The sequence below is a fragment of the Coregonus clupeaformis genome, chromosome 11, assembly GCF_020615455.1.
Source record: "Coregonus clupeaformis isolate EN_2021a chromosome 11, ASM2061545v1, whole genome shotgun sequence".
Taxonomy (NCBI): Eukaryota; Metazoa; Chordata; class Actinopteri; order Salmoniformes; family Salmonidae; genus Coregonus; species Coregonus clupeaformis.
In genome coordinates this window covers 30,876,492-30,884,740 of record NC_059202.1, presented here as the reverse complement: position 1 = coordinate 30,884,740, position 8,249 = coordinate 30,876,492, and the positions used below count along the sequence as shown (strand labels likewise).

Here is an 8,249-nt window from a genome sequence, read left to right as displayed (position 1 = left end):
TGTTGCTCTGCTCACGGCCTGGGCATATGTGTGGCTGTCATGTAGAGGTCCTTGCTGCAGGGCTGGGGGGCATAAAGGGCATAGGCCTGATATTGGCGGGGGGGGCTATCTCTCGCTCTGCAAGCATTTTGGTGCAGTTTATAGTCCCACCATACGCGAACACACACACACACACACACACTCTCTCCGAGTTTACTACTACTACATCAATCATCTCCCAAAGGCACAATGAGATTACCCTGTTTGGAACATCCTGGCCAGCCTCACAGAACGGGTTTCAAAGGCTACGGCAGTCAAGAAGAAAGATTTGAGGGAACACTGGATGTGTTTGTATATCTGGGCAAAACACATGGCACAACAGCGGTTGGATATCAAAACAGGTCCAAAGTGTACTGTAATCAAACATTTACTCCGTGGAGTGACAAGATAACCCACAATTAAGGAACAAGGACTAACATGTCATTTGTGGGAGGACACACTGTCAGAGTTATACGTACATCATTATTTTGCCAGGAACAATCTGTTGTTTGGTAGTCTTTACCATACATTTACATGTTATGTTTTATGGATGAACTGTAACTGACTTTGACTGACTTGGAGACACATTGGAGACTGTACTGTACTGTATAGGAGACTGCAAAGGTAGTATTTCAAAAACACAAAGCAATGTGACAAATATTTATGTGCAGTGTCATTTCTTAGTCTGTGAGCTGCTAGGAGAGGGATGTTTTGGACAGAAGCACAATGGTCCTTCTTCTGGTGGACTGAGAGGGGGCGGTAGTGTGAAGGGTAGGGGTCGAGGGGGTGGTTTTGGAAGGTGTGTGTATGCCTGCCTGCCTGCATGTATGTGTAGGAGTGTGTACTGTAGGTGTGTGTGTGTCAGGTAGGAGTGTGCTTTGTTCTTGCTGACATTCAGGTCCTGCTGTAGTTAGCGTGCGCTGCACACTGTAAGCATGAATGAGGACTGCGTGGGTCCGACCTGCACGCTCTCCACCCACACAAACACACACAGCCCGCCGGTTGGAGCTGTCTTTATTTTCTCTTGGCAAGCGTGCATGTGTGTGTCTGTGTGTGTGTAGCAGAGACTGAGTTTCTATCTCCCTTGTTTGTCCAAGGCAAATACAAGTCATACCTTCATGCAGTGTTTTACATATTCCTCAGGAGAAAGAAAGGCTTCAGCTGTACCTATGACAATCTCTGACTATGTGTCTGTCTCTTCAGGGTTGACAGGTGTGCAATTGGCGCCACACAAAAACAAAAGCAAGAACATGGTAACGTACATACAGCACTGCATTCTATGTCACAAACATTCATTTTTTGCTTCCTATATGTGCTTGACTCATAGTTCTATGAGGCTAGTATAATTTAGTATCATTCAGCCAAACCCCATTGGAATAAAACAGCATCTTCAGAAGGTCTGAGACAAGATGATTATAGGACTTGATATGACGCACAGCATCATGCGGAACTATACCGAACAAAAATATAAACGCAACATGCCACGATTTCAACAATTTTACTGAGTTACAGTTCATATAAGTAAATCAGTCAATTGAAATAAATTCATTAGGCCCTAATCTATGGATTTCACATGACTGGGCAGATGTATGGTAGTGAAATGAACATTCAATTATCTGGCAACAGCTCTGGTGGACATTCCTGTAGTCAACATGCCAATTGCACACTCCCTCAAAACTTGAGACATCTGTGGCATTGTGTTGTGTGACAAAACCTTTTATTGTCCCCAGGACAAGGTGCACCTGTGTAATGATCATGCTGTTTAATCAGCTTCTTGATATGCTACACCTGTCAGGTGGATGGATTATCTTGACAAAGGATAAATGCTCACTAACAAGGATGTAAACAGATTTGTGCACAAAATTGGAGAGAAATAAGCTTTTTGTGCGTATGGAACATTTCTGGGATCTTTTATTTCAGCTCATGAAACATGGGACCAACACTTTACATGTTTATATTTTTATTTAGTAATAGATGCATCCACAGCTCCAGTGTGTTTGTACTGACTGACTGCCTGCCTGCAGAGCGTACTCACTGTGCCTAACTGCTTCAGTATTTGCTTTTTCTTCTCTACATTTATCATCATCATCTGCCTGGCCTGTCATGTTAGCTGAGCTGAAGTACTGGACGACGAAGGAATCTGCTAGTGAGCCGGCACCAGGGTAGAGAACCGCTCTACTGCCTGAGGGGAGAGAGGGGAGGACAGGTTCCCCAACAACGTCTAAGGGACGGACCTCCATAGATTACGGATAATCATTAATGTATCGTTAATAGTGATTAGTGATGGTAGCATCCATATTAATGTAGAAGTGTTCAGAAACATATTAGATTCTGATTTACAATAAAAGTGACTCCAAAATGACACAATACATTATTTACCATTCATTTCTATTGGGCACAACATAATCCGAAAAAGAACCAAAACAAACTGCAAATGCATCCAACAAGTTTGAAGAGTCACAAGCTGGATGTAGTCATTTTGTGCTAGGAATATGAGACCAAATACTAAACTTGACTAAATGTTATACATTATAAGTGAATTTGTCCAAATACTTATGACACCTTCAAATCAGGGGACTAGATACACGAAGTGCTTTCATTTCTAAACATATACAGTATGTATGAAAATACCCTCAAATAAAAAGGTGGGTGACATTCTGTACTGTCGCCTTATATAAAACATTTGATCTCAAATCCAAATTGCTGGAGTATAGAGCCAAAATAAACATTTTAGCTTCACTGTCCAAATAAATGCGTTGGGGAGTGTATGTGGTTTGAGTGTGTGTAGACAGAGCGTCTGCCCGTGGCTGGTGGGGGATTGATGCTAATGATGGTCTTTAATGGGAATGAACAGGGAAGCGTGAGGGGAAGAGATTGGCAGTTCATTTGGAGCCCAGCCTTCTGTGAGCAGTGCGGTGCGCTCTCCTATTTATTCCCCCTGCCACCGTGGCTCGGCTCTGACCTTTCCTACCCAATGACAGTAATATCACATTGACACTAGGGCGTTTAATATCACATTGACACTAGGGCGTTTAATATCATATTGACATTAGGGCGTTTAATATCATATTGACATTAGGGCATTTAATATCTCATTGACACTAGGGCGTTTAATATCACATTGACACTAGGGCGTTTAATATCACATTGACACTAGGGCGTTTAATATCATATTGACATTAGGGCGTTTAATATCATATTGACATTAGGGCGTTTAATATCTCATTGACACTAGGGCGTTTAATATCATATTGACACTAGGGCGTTTAATATCACATTGACACTAGGGCGTTTTAATATCACATTGACACTAGGGCGTTTAATATAATATTGACACTAGGGCGTTTAATATCACATTGACACTAGGGCGTTTTAATATCACATTGACACTAGGGCGTTTAATATAATATTGACACTAGGCCGTTTAATATCACATTGAGACTAGAGCGTTTAATATCATATTGACACTAGGGTGTTTAATATCACATTGACACTAGGGCGTTTAATATCACATTGACACTAGGGCGTTTAATATCACATTGACACCAGGGCGTTTAATATCACATTGACACTAGGGCGTTTAATATCGCATTGACACTAGGGCGTTTAATATCACATTGACACTAGGGCGTTTAATATCACATTGACACTAGGGCGTTTAATATCACATTGACACTAGGGCATTTAAAAGCCTCAAAGCCCTCATACAATGTTCTCATTTTTTCAGCCATATCTTGTCACAGCCAGACGGAGACAGATCAACCACCCTTCAGACAGGGCCGGTAAACACTCCCAATTGAAATTATTTGTGCGTATGTAAAGTATTCCAGGTTTGACTATGCAAAACCAGGGATTAGGAGAGAGAAAGAAAGAAAGAAAGAAAGAAAGAAAGAAAGAAAGAAAGAAAGAAAGAAAGAAAGAAAGAAAGAAAGAAAGAAAGAAAGAAAGAAAGAAAGAAAGAAAGAAAGAAAGAAAGAAAGAAAGACGGGGAAAGCGAGGGAAATAATTGGGTTGGTTGTAGGTAACATCAATTGTATTTTCAAGGCTTGGGCCTATCTATATATCTGCACCTAGCAACTACAAAGACAAGAATAAGACAAATGCAAAAAAAGAATCACAGTGTGTATAAAATGCTATGTTAACCTTCAAGGACCGGCAGCCATTGTGCTCTACTACTCCAGATGGCCAAAAATGGACCATATTCAAAAAACAGACACGACGTCATGCATGAGACATCAAAATTCTAACAAAAAGTATACATTCAGCCAAAACAGACGGATAACACTCCCTCCTTCATCCTCTACCTCTCCCCTCTCCTCCCTTCTTCCCCCCTCTCCTCCCTCCTCCCTTCTTCCCCCCTCTCCTCCCTCCTCCCTTCTTCCCCCCTCTCCCCTCTCCTCCCTTCTTCCCCCCTCTCCTCTCTCCTCCCTTCTTCCCCCCTCTCCTCTCTCCACCCTTCTTCCCCCCTCTCCCCTCTCCTCCCTCCTTCATCCTCTACCTCGCCCCTCTCCTCCCTTCTTCCCCCCTCTCCCCTCTCCTCCCTCCTTCATCCTCTACCTCTCCCCTCTCCTCCCTTCTTCCCCCCTCTCCCCTCTCCTCCCTTCTTCCCCCCTCTCCTCTCTCCTCCCTTCTTCCCCCCTCTCCTCTCTCCTCCCCCCTTCATCCTCTACCTCTCCCCTCTCCTCCCTTCTTCCCCCCTCTCCCCTCTCCTCCCTCCTTCCTTCTCCCCACCCCTCCCTCCTTCCTTCTCCCCACAAAGCCATCGTCCAACGCGGTTGGTTCTGTGAAACAGATGCGGCAGCACAACAGCTCTGAAATAGAAAGGGTTAAGCTGTGTTCACCCAGAGAAAAGACTAGAATGAAAAAGCAGTCCTGTATTGTAAGAACTCTAAAAATAAATGAGTCCTGGGCGCCGGAGAAGCAGGGAGAAATGTTCTGCAGCTTAAAATAGCTGGCCAAACACAAAGGCATGAATAAGCGAGAATTACTTTTTTTTTTTTGGGGGGGGTGGTCTCCTCTCCTCTCTCTCTCTGGCTTTCTCTTGGGCTCCCTCTCTCACAGCTTCCCCTCGGTTGCTAGGTTACGTCACTTGCGGCCCTCCGTACGCTGGAGGTGCTTGACAACGGCGAGAGACACGAAAGGCAGCCTGGCTTTTAATCCATAATTTGAAATGTAAAAACAGCAGAAAATAGAAACCCATGTATCTCAGTTAGGGGAACGCCAGACAGTCAGGGACACCCAACACAACTACTCTTACAAACACATTTTGGTTTGTAGATGGTGTTGAAGCATGTTTTCTAGCACTAAAGCTGTCTTCACAAGGATCTGGAATACATTTAGTGGTGCCATATTAAAAGGCTGCAGTTAGTCCAATGTGTTTAAACTATGCAGTGTTTTTCCTTCTTCATGGAAACCATTTGCTTAATAAAACCCTACTAAACATCACATTCTCTGTTTAATGTTAATACCAGTGAATTTATTCCAGTTTCAGAATGTGGCTGTTTTAAAGTGAGATTCTCCTCAAAGCCTTAGATGTTTTATCTAGTGGGTTCCTCATCCTCTGCTTTGTCATGTTATTGTAATAACGTCAAAGCACACCATTATGTCACTGAGAAGTGATTACTACCGCTGACCGAAATGAGTAATGAACAAAAATTCATTTAGGATATTTTGGAGGTAATATACTCTGGATCAGTGAAGCTCTTCTATAGAGATGCTCCATTGACTAACACAGTTGTCTGCCTGAAAGCAAGATGACCCAGTACAGTTGAAATATACAGTGAGGGAAAAAAGTATTTGATCCCCTGCTGATTTTGTACGTTTGCCCACTGACAAAGAAATGATCAGTCTATAATTTTAATGATAGGTTTATTTGAACAGTGAGAGACAATAACAACAACAAAAATCCAGAAAAACGCATGTCAAAAATTTTATAACTTGATTTGCATTTTAATGAGGGAAATAAGTATTTGACCCCTCTGCAAAACATGACTTAGTACTTGGTGGCAAAACCCTTGTTGGCAATCACAGAGGTCAGACGTTTCTTGTAGTTGGCCACCAGGTTTGCACACATCTCAGGAGGGATTTTGTCCCACTCCTCTTTGCAGATCTTCTCCAAGTCATTAAGATTTCGAGGCTGACGTTTGGCAACTCGAACCTTCAGCTCCCTCCACAGATTTTCTATGGGATTAAGGTCTGGAGACTGGCTAGGCCACTCCAGGACCTTAATGTGCTTCTTCTTGAGCCACTCCTTTGTTGCCTTGGCCGTGTGTTTTGGGTCATTGTCATGCTGGAATACCCATCCACGACCCATTTTCAGGGGGGGTTCTCACCCAAGATTTGACGGTACATGGCCCCGTCCATTGTCCCTTTGATGCGGTGAAGTTGTCCTGTCCCCTTAGCAGTAAAACACCCCCAAAGCATAATGTTTCCACCTCCATGTTTGACGGTTGGGATGGTGTTCTTGGGGTCATAGGCAGCATTCCTCCTCCTCCAAACACGGCGAGTTGAGTTGATGCCAAAGAGCTCCATTTTGGTCTCATCTGACCACAACACTTTCACCCAGTTCTCCTCTGAATCATTCAGATGTTCATTGGCAAACTTCAGACGGGCCTGTATATGTGCTTTCTTGAGCAGGGGGACCTTGCGGGCGCTGCAGGATTTCAATCCTTCACGGCGTAGTGTGTTACCAATAGTTTTCTTGGTGACTATAGTCCCAGCTGCCTTGAGATCATTGACAAGATTATCCCATGTAGCTCTGGGCTGATTCCTCACCGTTCTCATGATCATTGCAACTCCACGAGGTGAGATATTGCATGGAGCCCCAGGCCGAGTGAGATTGACAGTTCTTTTGTGTTTCTAACATTTGCGAATAATCGCACCAACTGTTGTCACCTTCTCACCAAGCTGCTTGGCGATGGTCTTGTAGCCCATTCCAGCCTTGTGTAGGTCTACAATCTTGTCCCTGACATCCTTGGAGAGCTCTTTGGTCTTGGCCATGGTGGAGAGTTTGGAATCTGATTGATTGATTGCTTCTGTGGACAGGTGTATTTTATACATGTAACAAACTGAGATTAGGAGCACTCCCTTTAAGAGTGTGCTCCTAATCTCAGCTCGTTACCTGTATAAAAGACACCTGGGAGCCAGAAATCTTTCTGATTGAGAGGGGGTCAAATACTTATTTCCCTCATTAAAATGCAAATCAATTTATAACATTTTTGACATGCGTTTTTCTGGATTTTTTTGTTGTTATTCTGTCTCTCACTGTTCAAATAAACCTACCATTAAAATTATAGACTGATCATTTCTTTGTCAGTGGGCAAACGTACAAAATCAGCAGGGGATCAAATACTTTTTTCCCTCACTGTATATGGCAAATAGAAATCCTATATAGATGGTGTTAAGAGATAGATGGGAGGTGTTGAATGGAGTTGAAGGATGGGACTAATAACAACAAATAATAACAAGATAACTAATAATGTAAGCATACTGTGTCCATAATAAGTATATAGGTTGTATGTTGGGAGCTTTTGGGAAAGAGCACAGTTAGAAAGATATGGCATATAGAAGCAAACCGGATGGACATCATGAAAATGATCGGAGAGGTTTAGAGTAGAAGAAGTTCAGGAGGAAAAACAAATAAAATAGAATTATTGTAAAATTGACTGTGTCCATAAAATGTGGATAGTAAGTATAAGCTGGAAGTAGAGGCCTAACCATTGTTGTTCACTAATTTACCCCAAGTAGGGAAAGGATGGCGGGGTTGAAAAGTATATATATAAAAAACATGGGGGATTGGAAGTGATGCAGACAATTACATTGATGGAAGTTACAATATATCTGCAATATTAAGCTGATCTACCCCCCCAAAATAATACTAAAAAATAAAAAATAAAAATAAAAATAAAAACAAAAAGAATATGACCCAGTAAAGCTTCACAAAATGTCACAGTTCAATTTGACAAGCAATTTTAATCAATAAATCTTCTTACATGAATGGATATTATTACAGCTGTATTATGTAGTGCATTGTGCATTGTTGATTGATCATCACATCTCATGTGTTACGAAGTAAACCTCATGTCAGTTATATCAGCATCAATCTGCCCTGTGCACACGTACCCTTATCCACCTCACCCTCTCACCCCGACTTCCCCTCTCAGTCACGGCACTTTAAACACACAGTCCCACACACGCACACACATGCACAAAGACACACACACACACACCCA

General features: G+C 42.6%; 1 long non-coding RNA gene across 2 annotated transcripts; it reads left to right on the top strand.

Moving 5' to 3' along the window:
• Positions 1 to 488: 488 nt before the first annotated feature.
• LOC121577299 lies at positions 489 to 2,367 on the top strand. 2 transcript variants are annotated; one of them, XR_006002601.1, is made up of 3 exons: positions 489 to 642; positions 1,222 to 1,271; positions 2,129 to 2,367. It is a non-coding gene; the product is annotated as an uncharacterized LOC121577299 (long non-coding RNA). The 2 variants fall into 2 exon arrangements; XR_006002600.1 differs by having other exon boundaries at positions 2,072 to 2,367.
• The last annotated feature ends 5,882 nt before the right edge of the window (positions 2,368 to 8,249 follow it).